Here is an 18,106-nt window from a genome sequence, read left to right on the forward strand (position 1 = left end):
TCTTATAAATAGCTTGCATTTTGCCACAAAACATGCTTATGGCTAGGAACAGGTCAGCTGGTGCTAGGACAGGCTGTGCTGTGGGACTGAGTTAAATGTCCATTTCTGTCCCACCTCAGAAAAACAATAAACTTGACATACAGCTTCAGTGTTAGAGCCAAAATATCAATGCAGCTGCTTTGAGATTTATGTGTATGAAAGGTAAAAAAAGTTAAAGGAGAGGTGGTCCTCCAATTACAGAAAAAGACATTAGGAAATATCAAAGATTATTCTCTATAAATTAATTGCCATAAATTAGCATGTACCGTGTTCAATCACTTGCAGAGGAAGGACTATAATTGTTAACAGACCATGCCCCTGATACACAGCTGAAAAGGTCAGATCCAATCTTTTCCCTGCTGTTGTCACCACTACAACACTTCAAAAGTCTTGCCCCTTGTTGTGCCTGTGGCTGAAGGGCCTTTATTTCCAAGTACTTTTGGCAGTGCTGACACTCCCATCCTGCTGCCTGTGAAATGCAGTCACACTTCACTGCAGAGCAGCCAGACTGTGTCACCACAGGCTTCAAACCCTTCCACGAGTTATCTCCTTCTTGCCTCTGCTCCTGAGCCAGCCCTGTAGCTCTGAGGGACAGAGCACTTTCACTTCAACCTCCTCACCTGCCACCAGGCTCTCACCTTCCTCACCTTCACCCTTGGGGAGCCTTGGGAAGGGCAGAAACTGCCTGTGTTCTCCTGCCACAAGGCTTGGATGCTTCTTAGCAAAGTAAGTGGCCACCCAAAAAGCATGCAGGAACGAGTAATCCTACTTCCAGCAATTAACAGGAATTATATTTGAAGGATCTGGGGCATCTGCCTAAGAAGAGGTCCAGCAGCTTCATCTGACTTGGCAGCGCTGTATTCTGGCAGCCAGGAGGGGCTTGCAGGGGTCCCCAGCTGAGGAGGGAGCTGGGCTCTGCTGGATGTCAGTGGTTTCCTTATGGGCACTGGGGCAGTGTATTCCTGTGGTGGCCTTTCCTGGCACACCCACCTCTGGGTGCTCACATTTGCAGCTGCCCACCACAATCTCCCAAGAACTTTGCCTTGCTGTGGGCTGCTTCTGCTTCAGGAAATTATTCTCCCCAAAAGCCTTTCCTTTGCAAAATCACATTCAGTGTCTTCCTCGCCACAGCTGATACGGTCACAGGTTGTAGACCACGCCCTGGGATGGGAAGAAGAGGGTAGGGAGCAGAGTGGGGACTGCAGCACATATCTTCCAAGATGAATGAAAGCTTCTTGTGGACATTGCAAACTGTCTTTGACTTAATGACAGCACAATTTAAGGGGGACATCCAAGTCCATTAAAAACTAGGGCAAATCAAAATAATGGAAATAATAATAATAAATAATATCTTCCTCATATATAAGTACAGAGGACCCAGTCTAATTTCCCTACAGTTTTAGTTGCACCTTTATTTTGTGACTCTGCCCTTGTACCTATGAAAGTCAGTGCCACTTCCTGTAACCACTGTAACCATTTAGGCACTGAACCGCCTCTGAATATGGACCCCAAGAACCTCAATGCTGTTGAAAGGTAAATGAGTCTGAAGCAGGAGTCATTACTCTGATGGCATGTGCTCAGGTGCCAGCTGGTAATTTGACCTACTGCTGGATCTATGTTAGCAGCGTACCCTGAAATGCCACCTGTGATCTCTGCAGGAGAGACAATACCACAGACTGGGGCTTTGCAGAATGTATATGAAACTCAGACCTTTTACACTGTGTTCCTCCTGCATTATTTATGCCAGAAAAAGCCTTGAGAATGCAAAGCAATGCTGGGTGATCCCATTGAACTTGTCACAACGTGGATACTGGGGTCTGTTGAGGGTGGAATCATGATACCATGAAATACCTCTTGGTGCAACAAGAGCATCTCATTCTTTGTCTAAATTTGTTCATGCAGGAAAGAGGGGGGCAGGAGTCTGTTATAGCTGGAGTCTGCCACAGTGCCGAGAGGAGAGGAGAGGAGAGGAGAGGAGAGGAGAGGAGAGGAGAGGAGAGGAGAGGAGAGGAGAGGAGAGGAGAGGAGAGGAGAGGAGAGGAGAGGAGAGGAGAGGAGAGGAGAGGAGAGGAGAGGAGAGGAGAGGAGAGGAGAGGAGAGGAGAGGAGAGGAGAGGAGAGGAGAGGAGAGGAGAGGAGAGGAGAGGAGAGGAGAGGAGAGGAGAGGAGAGGAGAGGAGAGGAGAGGAGAGGAGAGGAGAGGAGAGGAGAGGAGAGGAGAGGAGAGGAGAGGAGAGGAGAGGAGAGGAGAGGAGAGGAGAGGAGAGGAGAGGAGAGGAGAGGAGAGGAGAGGAGAGGAGAGGAGAGGAGAGGAGAGGAGAGGAGAGGAGAGGAGAGGAGAGGAGAGGAGAGGAGAGGAGAGGAGAGGAGAGGAGAGGAGAGGAGAGGTGGATGGCCCATGCCAAGCACACAGATGTGGATGAAGGGAAGCCTGTGCCACACAGCAAATATGGCAGCCTCAAGTGCCCATCAGCAACAAGACATTTATGCTTGGTCAGGGAGGGACACCGAGGTTTGCATACTGGCAAGGCTGGAGAAAGAGGAAGGTAGAAAGAAGTTCTGTCATACTGAAAAGCATGATTTTGGTAGGGTAATTCTCAGATCAGCAGCTCTCCAAACCTCGTGTTTTCCCCTGGATCTGGGCACAGGAGTGACCAGGAGGGTAATGGCCTGTTAAAGCTAGGCTGGTTTATGATTTCACATGCTTTGGCAGCTTTCAGTTTCCAAGCCCTACACTCTGTAGCCTGTCTTAGAGTCTTGTAAGGAAATCTTTATTTCAGTTTCACTACAATCTGTCTTATTCGTGAATCAAGATAAGCCACAAAAATCAAATAAGCTATGAGTAGACTATTTTCACAAAGCAAAGCAGAATGCCATTTCTAACTAGGGGATACAACCTGCAACCAGCCCAAGAAGACTTACACTCCCCAAAACCTGTTTTCAGACTGGTTCCATAGAACAACCCCCACTGGCAAAGGAGGGGACAGGGCAATGCCTGATCACTGGTCTTGGAGCAGGTTGTTCCCTCAGCAGAAGTAGCCAAATACCCCTGTGAAACTAAAAGCAGACAGCTCTTGAGGCCATGGATGAACTTAGAGCAGTTAAATTTGTTACCAAATTCCCCAAGTCATTTGTTTCAAAGAGATCTTCTGCACTGAAGTGACTGAGTGGGTCTGAAAGTTTTCCTTGTGGCTCAGTCTCAGGCCCTTGCAGAGAGCTTAGTCTTACTTAAAAGTCATAAGGCACAAGATTAATTTCCTGCAAGCAGTCTGAACTTTGAAGGAGAGGCATTTAAGCAAGTGAAAAATGAAATAGCAGGGGAAAAAACACCCTGTAAAATAAAAGCAATGATAAATAAATAACATGAAAGCATACACCCCACTTCAAATTTAATAGGCTACACCCAGCCATGAATTATTGATCAAAACCATCCATTTGCTGCAGAGGAGTAGTAGTGAAATATTAATAACAGTACATGAGCTAATCTTAGGTTTTACTTGGTGAGAGAGTGACAAGAAGAGGTTGGAGAAGCCTGGCCACTGTCAGCTCCCAGGTCTGGCTGCAGTGGGAGAAGGGCACACCTCCAAGAATCTCCCAGGAAAGCGTGCAAGTCCCACAGTTCCAGCAGAGACTGGCAGTGACTCTTCCAGCTGATAAACCCATTCCCAGACAGATATGGGTCTAGAAGTGTCATTCATGGAGGCTGTTGCAACAATACTGTCTATCCTGTTTTGGTAGTCCTAGAAATGACAACCAGTGTCTTGGTTAGGATCCTACCTCAGTTCAATGTGTTTCCTCATTTTCCTGGGTTTCTTTCAGGAAATAATTTGACTTTGTGATGGAAGGAAATACATGAAAACGTGACTTTGGTGGGGCAGCTGGTTAGAGGCTTACAGTAGTAAAAACCATGAGAAACTGATGGGAAAAAAAAAATTATTTTTAATTACACTTGTTATGCCAGTTATTTTTGCAAAACTGTGAGGCCACAAAGTAATGATTTTTGAGAATCCGATTTGGCAGAAGCTGACTCATGGTTAACCAACCTTCTCATGTACTTTCAGCTTCAGTCTCACTCAGTTTTTGGTGAGTGAACCACCGTCAGCTTTGACACAGTAGAATGGGCTTTCCCAGGGTCCCTGCCCTGCACAGGGTGCTGTCACAGCCAAGACAAAGCTGTTCTGCTGCAAACTAGGGCACTGCCAACCCATCACCAGAATATCAAGTACCTGTCTTCTGCTGAAAACCATGGCAGAAGAAAAAAAACCCAAAAAATATAAATTACACTGCTCTCCTGAACAGCAGGCCACTTTTTTGCCAAGAAAACAATAATTCCACTACCTTTGGATCTAGATGAAACTTTGCACACAAATGCCTGTAGGACTGAAAAAAATGTCATGTGCACATGGGTTCACTCACATATGTGTCTCCTTGAGCACTCTATCACTATGTTCTGACTTCATAGGTTTCTAAATGTTAGAAATTTTACATCCTAGGCTGTCTGCTCTGTGCTTACCTTAGTTTTCTTCCTTTCCTTCTCAGCTTTTTTAAAAGATGTATTCTTGTATATCTTCCTCTTTCTTTGGCATGTTTCCCTTTATTATCTCATTTTTCCTTTACACGCTTTCTTTTTTTTTTCCCTGCTTTTCCATCTACGTCTTGTCATTTCCTCACCCCTACCCTGGAAGTTTCTGCTTGCTTGCTCTCAAGCTTTGAAGCCAGCATTTCTCATAAAATTCGTAACCGTGCTCAGATCAGAATCAAGACTTCTTGCTTGCAGTCTCTCACATGCAAGCCTGGGGCCCAAGCTTTGCACTGGAACTGCTGTCCAGAAACACTTACAAACAGTTCCCTGTCAGGAGGGGAAACTTTGCATAACACAGAAGGAACTTGCTGGGTTTCTACAGCACATAAAAAAAAAAAAAAAAAATTTCCTCCTGCACTGCCAAACCAAAGGGGTTTTGTTTCCAGCCTTGCCATGGTTGTGTTTGCAGAGCCAGTCCTGCTTCTGGGGCTGCATCAGGGGACCTGTCATCCTCCTGCAAGTGAAGGGTGAACACCAGCACTAGGCTGCCCATGCCCTGTGCTGGGTTTCAGCCTTTTGCTCAAAAGGAACATGCCCTGCATCTCCCGAAGCGAAGCTGCAGGATGAAAAAAAAAAAAATTTTTCCAAAAAAAAGAGGGTTTTCTCTGGTGGAGGCATCATATGGAAATCAAACACAGGAGGGATCTGTCTACAGTTGTCTGAAAGGAGGCTGTAGCCAGGCTGGGGTCAGTCTCTTCTCCCAAGTAACAACTGACAGGACAAGAGTAAGTGGCCTCTGGTTGTTCCAGGGGTGGTTCATATTGTTATTAGGAAAAAATTTCTTCCCTAGGCAGGAAAGGCTGCCTAGGGAAGTGCTTGAGTCCCCATCTCTGGAGGCATTTAAAAGATGTGTAGATGTAGCACTCAAGGACATGGTTTAATGGTGGACTTGACAGTGCTTGGTTTATCATTGAACTTCATGTTATCTTAAGGGACTTTTCTAATCTGTCGTTCTATTATTCTGTTATTCTGTGATCTGAGGTCAGGCTTTTCACAAAGGCCCTGAATCCAACAAACTCTTAGCTGTTATCTCTATTTTTGTAAAGGAATGTGAACAAATCTATTCCTCATAATGATTTTACTTAGTGATCAACTAGACTTCTGAGCTGGAGCTTGTATTTGAGATTAATCTCTTCCATGACACATAAAAATACAAGAAGAAAAGGCTTTGGAAGGGGGAAATGCTGCCCCCTTTAGCAAGGAGAAACACTGATTATATTTGCCACCAAAAAAACCCAGTTGTTATTCCCTTGTATTCTCAGTATCAGTGTTGATTATCTCAAGTAAGCAAAAAGAAGCTTTTCCTTGATTTTTTGGTTTGTTCTTTTAATATTCATCTTCCTGGTCAAACACCTTTCTCTCCTACTGGTCGATGTTGATATTTCTTGAAAGATCCACTGAGATAAGGCTGGAAGAGATGTGAATACAAAATCCCTGCAAGGCAACTGAAGGGTATCCACCCAAAGGCATACTCCTATTATCAAAGTGTCTCTCTGTCTAGACCAGCAGCCAGGCTTTGACAGTCATGGTGGCCAAGACACAACTGAGAAAATTTGGGGCAGCCTTATTTTTTTAACAAACAACATATTTAGCACCTGACTAAGAATATAGTCAGGAAGACCCTTGATACTGGGATAGTTGCTAAGTAAGAAGTCCTGCAGAAGTCACATGTTACAGAAGAGAAGACCAAATGTAATTTTGCTCACTGCTAGAAGTGAAGGATTTTTGACAGAGAGATGGGAGATCCACTGCTCGAAAGTACCATGGTGAGGTGTCAGACACGTGTCAGGTGCATGAGTTTGATCCCAGAGGTGCTGCTTGTGTTGCTCCCTGTGGGCATCATCCAGGAGCTGCCTCACCATGAGAGAACAGGCAGAGCACATCCACTAACAAGCAGGGGAGTTCCTTGCTTCTGTATCCTCATTGCTCCATTTTCTGTGCTGCTGTGGCCAATGCACCCTGAAAGCTCTCGAGGCAAAGACATCAGATGTGTTTTCAAATGCCAGAAGACTCAAAAGAGTCCCAAAAGGACTGCTCTTGGAAAAGAGAACAAAACTTTAGCTGGAGTGTTATCTAAAGACAAACTTGAAACAAACAATTGCTCTTTTGAGAAAGCATTCAAGAGGCATAGGAGAAACTGAAATGTTAAACAATTCAGTAGCAAACAAAAACTCCACAACTGTATTGATCTTGTGTGTGTGTGTGTGTGTGGGTGGGTGGGTGGTGTCAGGAATTTAGAAACCAAGGCCTTTCAGGCAAAAAGCCCTGTGCCATCCAAGTGACACACACAGTGGTCACTTTGCCTTCTTTCCTGTCACAAAGCATGGAATAAAACCCAAACTGTTCCAGACTGCTGCCCAAAAATCCCCTGTATAAACAGCACAAGAAGCAAGGTACAAGGAGCAAATGTTTGGCCCTGCTCATCTCTGCATCCCACTAAATAAATGCACAGATCACAGCATCTCTGCAGGTCACCCCCAAGCCATAAGTGAAGTCCACTTTCCCAGGCACTTACTGACCAGAAGAGAACAGGTGCACACAACCCATCTCCTAAACCAAAACTCCAAAAGGGACAGTGTCGCTGTCCCGACTTGGCTTTGCTTCCCAGTTTCCATTCCTCATTGTACAGCTGAGAGAGTGAGCAGTATGGCTTTGGACATGGGCTCAGGCAGATCTGTTTAGCCCCTTCCTGGATATTTATCCATGCCTCATGCAATGAATGGCAAACTCCAACAACTCTGAGCTCAGCTGTTCCCAAGCAGCAAAGATTCAGACCCCTGGACACATTGAAGATGAAGGAAATCTCTGCAGATGATACCACTTGCCAATGTGACCTGTAGGTCATGACCTGTAAGTGGACAACTGGCCTGAATGGACAACTGAGGCATGGCCACCATTCCTGCCCCTGGCCAGGCAGCCGGAGCTGTGCCAAGGACAGCATGGGCATGCAGGGAGCCTGGGGCTGGGATTGCCCCAGTCCCATTCTGCTGGCCACGTTCCCACTGAAGCACCTGGCAGGCACTGCCGTGGGCAATAAGCACAGGCTGGCTGAGGAGCCCACCCCAGAACATGGGACCAGGTACAGGAAGCCACATTGCTGCTTGAGGGTGGAAATGATCTCGCCACTGTGAAGAGCTGGCCATTCACCCCGGAACATCAAGCATAGAGGAATGTGTAATGCAGCTGAGAACTTTTTTCCAGAATGCTCCTGGTTGCTCAGTCTTTCTTTCACATCTTTCTATCCTCTCTTTGCCTATAGCTGATTTCTGCAAAAGATCCTGGAGACTCCAGGCACTGTGGTTCCAGGAACTGAAGACAGAGAATAAGAAAGATTTGCCAAAGGTCTTGCAGTCTGCCAGATGACAGAGGCAGGTAAGAGAAACCAGAAAACTGACAGACGGAAGAATGGCTTGCTCTACCACTATCATTCAGAGAGCTGCAAAGCATGGAGAAAAAGGAAGGAGAATCCTTAGTTTTTATTTCAATCCACTTTGCTAGCCAGGGCTAAAGGTAAGGCACACAGGAGGAGTGAACTGAGATAAAAAATTAGCACAAATCATCAAATAGCTCAAGGGAAAGAGAGTTCAGTGTCAAGAGTGGCAGGAGCAGTCTGTCTGCTGGTTAAGCTTGCTTTTTCTTGTTTAATGCTCCTTGAGGCAATTCTGTGTCTCTGGACACCTGGTAAGTTATGAGCTTCCCATGAGCAGCAATGAGTTTCTGACAGACAGGAATTCTAAATCCTTTTCTAAGCATTACTCTGGAAAGTATCTAAGTTTAGGTTTAACTAGGTATGTTCTTCAGCTCTTCACAGCATTACATATTACATGACTGACTAGCTGTGTAATGAAATATCCATTTTAGCTGTCAGAAACACTGGATAGAAGCACCGAACTATAGCAGAGCCAGGCAAAGAAAATCCCATCAATTTGCCTGGTTCTCCTCTCTCCTGTGCATGTGAGCTGTTCCTGCAATTGCAACAGGAAGAGGAAGGAAAACTGGGGTCAGGCTCTGATGGCTTGCAACAATCCCCCACACACCCATCTCTTCCTGACCCCTTCCCCAGAGAAGGAAGGCCCACCACGCTCCTGAGCAGCACACTGACACTAATGTACCCCCAGCTCCACAGGGCACACTCTGGCTTGCAAATCCCATTTAAACAAGAGGGGTTGCAGGTGCCTTTGCAAAGACTAGATTTAGGTTTTGTTTGCATTTCCACAGTAGTCTCAGCTATGTATTGCAACCTCTGTTTCCTCCATTGCTGAAGAGCTGTTGTCTTTGATTGTAAAAGTGTATTTCCATAGCCCAGTGGGATTCCAGCACCTTGGGCATTTTCTGCTTAAAGCACAGGGATGCCTTTGCCAAGTTAATTTCTGGACACAGCACTGTGAGGACAGCTGGCCCGAGAATCATGATGCTACAGCTACCCTATGCCCAAGGTTGTGTTCCTCCAGGGAGTGCAAGGGGTGAGACTCATGAATGAGAAAGAAATTATTGTCCATTTACTGAGATCCCCTGCACCAGCTGCTCTGCAGCCTGGCATCAAAACTTCACGGCCTCCCTTCCCAGCACACAGGTGCATTCTGCAGCGCACCTGCACTCTCAAACCCCAGCTTTTACCAAAGGACCTCCAACCTGCCCTTGCAAAATAAGTTGTCATTTAAGCAAAGGCCATGTGCTTGTGGTTTGCATCAAAAGAAAACACCAAGGGAGGTGATACTCCCCCTCTACTCCACTGTTATGAGACCCCTACCCTGTGCTGCTTCAGCTCTGGAGGTGGGACCCCTACATTAGGACATGAACCTGCAGGAGCAAATCCAAAGGATGGCCACACAGAAGAACAGAGAGCTGGAGCTCCTCTCCTATGAAGAATTGGGGCTGTTCAACCTGGAGTAGAGAAGGCTCCAAGGAGACTTTTTAGCAGCCTCCCAGCACTTAAAGGGGCTTGCAAGACAATTGGGGAAGAAATTTTCACAAGGGCATGCTTTAAGATGAAAGAAGATGGGTTTAGAGTAGATATTAGGAAGAGATTAATTACTGCAAGGGTGTTGTGGCCCAGGCATAAGGTGCCTAGAGAAGCTGGGGATGCCCCATCCCTGGAAGTTTTCAAGGCCAGGTTGGATGGGGCTTTGAGCAACCTGGTCTTGTGGAAGGTGTCCCTGCCCATGGCAGGGAGGTTGGAATTAGATAATGTTTAAATATCTTTTCCAACCCAAAGTATTCCATGATTCTGCCCAAAATTTCTGGGACAATGCTACTGCATAGATTCTGTGCACCTGGGCCAACACAAGAGAGCCCACATATCCCACCACAAGAAAAACTCAGAGGAAGGGTAAGAGGATAAATGCATGGCAGATACGTGGTGGTCAGCTACTAGGATTTCTGATTACCATTGGTTGCAAAGACCCATTTAATTATGTGCATGTAGACAATGAAGGCACAGCAGTGCAGAAATTCTGAGATTCGGAGAAAAATCTGAGTTTGCTTAAAGAAGCTAGCTCAACTGAGATGCTGCCAACTTATCCATTCTAATTTTCCCATTCAAAAAAAAAAAAAAAAAAAAAAAAAAGAGAAACATAACTCTAAAACATTTGTCCACAAGAGACCTTTCCCTGTTTGAAATAGAGGCCTAACTCTAACTTTTGGTTGGTTGTTCCTCTTCTGACCTTCTTGTCTGACCTGCTTGTCTATCTTGGGCACTTAATTCTGAAAGAGGAGGTTGGCGGAGTCAGGACATTGGGATTTAAACAAGAACTGCATACACAGGCAAATACTTGGGCACTCACAACTTTGCACCAAGCCAGGGTTGTCTGAAAACCAGTGTAAAATGACAGCCTTCATCTAAGGGCTACTTTTGAATTTGCTTGAAAAGTTGATTCCTCATCTAAGTGTATAGCATTCACACAAAATTACTGGGGCTCATTGGTATATCACAATATTAAGCCAACACTGCCTTTTTAACTGAATGAATGCCCAAAATGAAAAGGAAGGAGAAGGTTACTATTTGTTTTAAAAAATGTGATTCATATTAACAAATATTTTGATTCCTTCTGATAGTAGAAACCATAAGTAAAAAGTGTCATCTATCCTGTAACTTACAGGAGCCTGAAGGTAGGTCTAAGGGATCTCAGGTAAGGGCATTTTCTCTCTCTAACTGACTATAAATCTCTTCCTCATTTTCTGGGAAGTATTTCTCCTTTGGTATCTCTTTTATGACCTATCAATCTCTCTAAGGCAAACAGACAATATAAGAGCTGTGTTTGCAATATAAGAATAAAGAAACTGATAACCACCTCATCATGTAAAGCACCATTATCAAGAAGCAAACTGTGCAAAATAGTACTTTTCTCTTGCAGGAATTATAAAATTATTTGTCCCAAATGCCTTGTGCATACTGACCCCTCAATACTACCCAAACCCCAGGCTTCCTACAGACACATTCAAAGACAGTGTGTTTTTAAATAAAAGCTTTTTAAAGCTTGATGATGGTTCTGAGACACATTCTTTCATGTGCACAGGAGACCTTCGGTGGGCATCACCCTCTCCTCCACAAGAAGGGAGCAGCATGGAGGTTCTTTTTCTGCTTATTTCCCCCTGGTATCATCTGTCCATGTGATTCCATGTTATTACTGCAACACTTCTAGGCAGCAGGTGCCCCCAGGATTATCAGCTGATGGCACCTCAGGTATCCCCCCCACCCCCCACAGCCACAGGGGAGCCTTCTCCCACAGTCAGAAATGGCTTCTTTGGAGGAACAACCCCACCAGACACCTGGACAGACATTTGGCTTTGGGTACCTGGTGAGTGGGATACTTTCCTGTGATTCTTGCTCTTTTTGGCAAGAGGAGCCAGGAGTTATTCTGCCTAGCCTTACAACAGAGCACTCAGTGAGGACTCCTCCTGATGAGTTAGGTCCAAGATAAGAGCTGTTAGGGGAAACTATGATTTATTTTTTAAAAACACATAAATTACTTCATTTTAATTCACAGGCCAAAAAAAAAAAAAAAAGAAAAAAAGAAAGATCTGATGTTGCTGCTCATTGCATGTCCCCACTCACACTTCCTGTGTTAATCACACTTCTAACTGTGCTCATTAGAGCCAAGCTGACCGAGTCACTAACATGCAAATGGCCTCACTGTGACTGCAAAATGTAATCCAAGCTATTTCCACTTATGTTCTGTTCCTTTGCTGTTTTCTCTAACCCTGGCTGAACTGAGATTCTAGAATGCCTGGATGTCTTAAGCCAGGTAATCTGAAATCTACATTTTCCTTTGAAAACTCTGACCTGGATACACAGGTGAAGAAATGGAACAGTGAACTCATGACACCCACCTGTACAAAAGCACAGCACACTTACGGGGAGGGAAAGGAGAGAAAAAATTGTCCCTTTACAGAATGTCATGCAAACAAGGACTGTATAGAAAACAACAGGGCAAAAATTCTAGACGAGTTTGCTGATGCTTAATACAGATGCTTCTGAATTCAAAAGTTGGGTAAAAGATGTTTAGTTTATTAAGAGATTTTGACTTATGATATAAATTGTTTTGTTTTTTGGAAATGAAGAGTTTGTCTGTGATATACATTGAAATCCCATCTTTGGAGTTCTTCTAATAAGCAAAAGAAAAATTACATTGACAACTTCCTAAAGTCAATCATCCAGGACCTTTTATAAAAAAATCAGAGAATGTTCTCATGTTTCTTCACATAATCATGAAACACAGAAGTTGCTTCTAAAGATACTATTTTAAGATACGTTTTCTGTGACTCAGCTTGAAACTTCTGCTTAAGAGCAGACACTGGGTTTTGTTTCCTTGTTACCTAAAATGATGACCATATAAAACTATTAAAACAACAAAAAAAAATGGCAGTAACTGGCTTCTTTTTCAGATTTTTCACCCTCAATTCCTCTTTTACCCAGCATATTGGCTCCCTTTTACTAGTACACACAAGAAAATTAAACTTTTTGAGGTTTTTTTATCTGCCCTGAGAGGGATAGGCAATTCAATCCCAACATGGCAAAAAGAGCATTTGTAAAAAGTTAATAAAATTGCTTTCATTTCAAGGTTAGGCAACATAACAGCATGGTGACAGGAACTATAATGAGGAAAGAAATTCCAGTATTATAAGAAATATGGCTATTTCTGTCTAGAGAAACAAACACATTTTGTAAAGTACTCAAGTCTTGGAAACAAATTTTTTTACCACTGCATTTACAGTGCTTTATCAATTCCAGAATTATGCTGACCTCCTTTTCCAAAAGCTTTTGGACTTGATTAAAATGAGATGTAAATGTTAAATGTGCTGCCACATAATTCTCCCCAAATATTTTGACACTTGAGTTTTAACCATGGTTTTCCATCATGTGGTACACAGTTTAAATAGCTGAGAAGAAAAAACTGTGTATATGTAGGTGGGATGGAAACTTTGGAGTTCATCTACCCAAACCTCATATGCAGTGGGTCACATTAAAATTCAATGCTATGAGGAAGGAAACTTTTCTGATGTAAATGCATGCTTACTTAGCTCATTCCTATGAGTGTTCCCAGGTAAAACAGTTCACTTTCTGCAGGAAAGGGCTTGCAAGAGCAAAATGAGATGTGCTGACCTTCTTCTGAGACTTTCTTTTAAGAAAAAGCCCTGCAAACTACCTCAGTGGCTTTCTGAAACAGCAGTAGTCAAGGGCATATAGTCACAGTCTAATAAAGGACTACTAGTGCTAAAATGCTACAACAGGAAAGGAAGAGTAAATATTGAAGATTCAATAATGAAAACCAAAAGAGACAAATCAATTTTAAACTAGGCAAATACGTTAAATATTGATTCAGAGTAAAACCCTAGGGGAAAAACAAGTATAAGGATGTTCACAATAGAAACAGATTAAATATTACTAAGGCAGATTAAAATACTAATTAGGGTTTATTTAAAATGCTGATTAAGTGGGCTTCTTTCTTCCTATAAGAAATAAATGGACTAGAGGTCTTCTTGTAAGTGAGAATGAAATAAATGCACTGTAAATACTCAGAGTCACCAGGTTACAAGGTAAGGGAGAAAGGAAAAGAGGAAGCCTACAGGCTGCAGATGTGTGCATCAGGACTAGTCCCCATTCCACTCACACCTTAAAGCCTGCATGCAATGGGACCAACATCAGGGCTCTTGGCTGGGTCAGTGGCTCTGCCTACAGGCAGTACAGGGAGAGCCTGATAAAAGCAAAATACGGAGATAAACTAAATGGGTTTTCTTTGCAGAGTCCACGAGCAATTTAGAAATACATCCTTTGAATCCAATTTGTAACACTGTTACCTGTTTGTGAACCTTCCAGTCAAATGCTCCCTATGTTGCCAATGCTAAAGGTCAGCAGGAAGATTAGCAGCATGGTCTGAGCTTCTGGGTGAAATGCATTCCATTTTGGTAACCCACACTCTTACAATTGGTACTTATTGCATCCATCCCTCAAAACTGAAATGTGGATTCTCTAATAACAAGGAAGAGACTATAGTTTTGGATCTTCCTGAGAAAAACCTGCTAGATATCTATAAAATAAATAAATAAATAAATCTGATTATTTAGCAGTAGTACAGGTTACACATGTGCCTGTGGAGAAACAAAAAATGTTATGCTCTGAGTTTCTCCCTTTGATCTCCAAGAATGTGGTCCCACAAAACTCTGTCCATGTTGCCTTGTCACTGTTCTTTCTCTGAATTTCAATAGATGATCAGAGGGCAAGTGTTTTCTGAGGACTTCTTTTTTATCAAGGGCTATCTGAAGTGTGTGTTGCACATGAGAAAATTCAGGAATTCCTGGTCCGTCATGGAGATGATGATGGGCTGTGAGGGAGAAAGGATAATGTGTACAGCACACTCCATTGCTAGATGGCTGCTATTGGTGATCTCATTCACAGTCACTACATCTTTTAATTTAACAATTTAATTTAACAATTGTTAGAGGAATACAGGGAGTCACTTTGGAAGCAGCTGATGGCAGCAGCAGCTGCCACCAGTCACCCAAGACAGATCTCCAGTGGAAATCAATGACAGAGGCTGCTGGGGACCAGACCACAGACCCTCCCATGTGTCTTGTCACACCAGAGTCCTGCTGAGATGGCAGCGCCATCATCCACCTGCTGTCACGGCCCCTGCCATCACTGTGGGAAGGTTCTGGAAGATGAAGTGGAAAAGGGCTCCTTTCCCACCAGGGAAAACTCACATAAGCCTCTGAGTGAGGTGGTGGTTTAAGTGCAGCTCTTTTAATTATCTTTTATGCTGGAACAAAAAAGACAGGCTTTAATCCTGCAGACACAAAGGCCTTATTCCTCTCATCTGAAAGGAGAAAAAATCCAATCCCACAGCAGCACAGAAATGTTTGGCCAGAAATCTGTATAAGAGCAAAATTTCATCCTCCTTGTAAAATACAGAATGCAAAAGTTCCTCAGGAAAAAAGCCTAAGTCACATTCTTCTATTCAATTCCACATTTACCTCCAAGGGAAATCTGCAACCCAGTATTTTGCTGTCAATGGTAGGAACACATGCAAAATGTTTCACTAGGAGAATTCTGTACCCTTTGGGTATCCTCCTAGCCTTCCTGAGCTTGTCATCTTCAGTGCATGCACCTACATCTGACTAGCAGACTCAGGAGTGTGCCTGGGCTCCCAGGTTTGGATGCTCACCCAGCTATACCCTAACTCCAAACCCAAAGGCAAACATGAACACTCCTATTCCACCTCCCAGACAGGGCTGTCAGGGTGGCACATGAGGTGTCACCTGAGCCCCAAGCACCGCCCAGGGGAGGGCAGCTCCATGGTGCAGACACAGCATTGCTACACCTGCCCAAAAGAGCCCACAGCCCAGCAGGGGAGAGCCCGTGGTTCCATGTGGCACACAGATAATGTGCTGCATTTGTTTGTGGTGACATTTTCTTTTCAACCTCGCACTGCTAAGCACAACAGCCAATGATGAAAAAATCACTCGGGCACTGTATTGATCCTTGAATGACAATTACATAAAGAAAAATGTAAATGCTTGGGTCTATTAAATAATCCCTCTCTGGTACCTATTATGCACATTGCAGCCATGCCTTTAATTTCATTTACGCAGCTTCTGTGGAGGAAAGACATCCAAATTTTCCCCTCAGCCTATTCCACTCACTTTATGCAGTGGAATAAATGCAAAGGAAGGAGAGAAGCAGAGGAAAGAGGAAAATTGATTGCTGCCAGCCTGGTAGGGAAATGCTAACCTTGCAGGCAGGAGACAAACAGCAGAGTCACTGCAACATGCAAACCAGCTTCTTCATCTCCATAGTGAGGCACAGGAAATGCCCTTCAGAAATGTTCAAAACTATTACAGCTATAAAGGAGTTGTCTTTAGTGGGACCCTGTGGACAAAAGTGAATTTAAAAAATAAATACTAAGATTAAATGTATGAGCCAAGCATTCTTTGACAGAGAAAACTGTGGTGGGTGATTAGTGTTCACAGAACACAGATGCAGACTACTCATCAGTCCCTAAATACAACCTCAAGAGAACATTTTCAGTTATCAGAGATGCTAAGACTGCCTCCACTTCAGTAGCCCACCCTCACCCCTGCCCACTCCTGTCTCTCTCTTTGCCCTATCCCTCATTTGTCAGTCACTCTCAAAAGACTTGGTACCCAGATAAAATTTCTATCACACTGCATCAAATCTTGCTTGAATCAGGACTGTGGTGCTGGGCTTATTTCTCAAAGTAATTATATAGCCGAGATTAATTTGAAAAGGTTTGGCTCAGCTCGACCTGGTTCGCACGAAGAAGCACCAGCTTTACACCTGCTACCCCATCCAGCACAGTCAGCGGCACTGCTGTGCTGGGGCACAGCGTGACACCGACAGCAGAGCCCCGCTCCCCCCGCTCCCCGCTCCCCGCGCACGGCTCCGCACCGCGCCCGCCGCCTCAGCCCCCCGCACCCCGGCCGGGCCCCCCGGCACCCCCGCACCGCTCCCCGCAATGGACAGGGTCATCCCGGCACCCCCGCAATGGGCAGGGTCATCCCGGCACCTCCGCACCGCTCCCCGCAATGGGCAGCATCATCCCGGGATGTCCGCACTGCTTCCCGGTCCCTACCGCGCCCCCCCGCCCGCCGCTCCCCCCGAAAGAGCGGTAACTGCTCCCGGAGGAGTCTGCTTCATAGCAACTTTAATCTTTTCTTCGTGAGCACCGAGGGGGAAATAATAATAGCAGTAATAATAATAACATAATAATAATAATAATGACCACCATCACCACCTCCTCCATGCAGACCGCAGTTGCAGAGGATAGTTACCAGCGAGGAGCGGCGCAGCAACAGGCGATGCCGGGCCGGGGGCGGGCGCGCTCCCGCAGCCGCAGCCCCTCCGCCCGCTCCCACCGGCGCCGCCGCCCGTGCCCCGCCCAGCCCCTGCGGACACGCCCCGGGCACGCCCCTGCACCGGCACCGGGGCCAGGGGGTGTGTGGCGCTGGGCTGCCCCTGCGTTGCTCGGGGAAATGCGCTGCTAAAGGTGCCTCTGTAAGGGGTTCTGCTCTAAGCTGGGGCACAGAACAGGCGCTTTCTCCTCATCAGTGTTAGCCCGGCTTCGATACTGTGCAGCAGAAAGTTCCTGGTGCTTGTGCATGGTTAAGAGTGCAGCTGTATCCAGGTTACTTTTGATCCACATATGTTTGTTGGGAATTGGTTTTCCCCCTCCTTCAGACCCTGACTTTGCTCTCCTCTCAGAGTAGGAGCAACCTGGCAGGGCTCATGACAGACACGTTTCCTTTGCTCCTGCATCCTTCACCACGCTGTTTCCCTTCTACCAGCTTTCTGTTCTCCCTTCTGCAGCACTGATGAGTTGTGGTGGCTCAGCTGCCTGGTGCCTTGAACTAAATCGCATCTGTAGCACTAACTACAGCCATGTGTGTGTGGCACCAAGGCCGTAGGTTCAATCCCCATATGGGCTCCTTCCATCTCAGAATATTCTGTGATAATCTTCTGATTTCATTTTTATTTTTACTTAAAATCTCACCAGACATAATGGTCAGTTTTATCTCATGAGAAAATCATGTTCCCTCTCCCTCTGACATGCTTTTATCCTTTCTGTCTCCAGCAGCTTGAACACCTCTACTTTTCTTCCCTGCCAGAAGCACTAAGGTTTCTTCTCTACATTGCATTTCCTCCACTCCCCTCACTGAGTCTCCTGTTTTCTTGTCATCAACCTCTGTAACTTCAGATTTCCTCTTGTGTTTTCACCTCCTTCCCTGCCTCTGATCTGTACTATGTACATTCACTTCAGGAATTCTTCCCCTTAATTTCCATCCTAATCCCTCATTTCTTTTCCATTCTGTTCTTCCTCCTGGAATTTTGCAGGCAGTGCTCCACAGGGTGTTGATAACTTAACCAATTCTGCAACCATTTCTCACCATCCTTGATCTGTCAGCCAGTTTCAACAGAGGTTACCTATAAATGAGAGAAAACAAGCACACTTATCTTTAGATGTGTGCCCTAC

General features: G+C 44.9%; 1 protein-coding gene across 2 annotated transcripts in view; it reads right to left on the reverse strand.

Moving 5' to 3' along the window:
• Positions 1-17,002, reverse strand: part of LCP1 (lymphocyte cytosolic protein 1) — a 53,438-nt gene extending 36,436 nt beyond the window's left edge. The window contains exon 1 of one of the 2 annotated variants that reach the window (XM_085577455.1): positions 16,908-17,002. The gene's annotated coding sequence lies outside the window, so the exon portion shown is untranslated. Of the gene's footprint in view, positions 1-15,846; positions 15,871-16,907 lie in introns of those variants that run through there. The other variant, XM_085577446.1, reaches the window with a different exon arrangement.
• Between the last annotated feature and the right edge of the window lie 1,104 nt (positions 17,003-18,106).

The sequence above is a fragment of the Lonchura striata genome, chromosome 1 (assembly GCF_050655825.1).
Source record: "Lonchura striata isolate lonStrDom1 chromosome 1, ASM5065582v1, whole genome shotgun sequence".
NCBI lineage: Eukaryota > Metazoa > Chordata > Aves > Passeriformes > Estrildidae > Lonchura > Lonchura striata.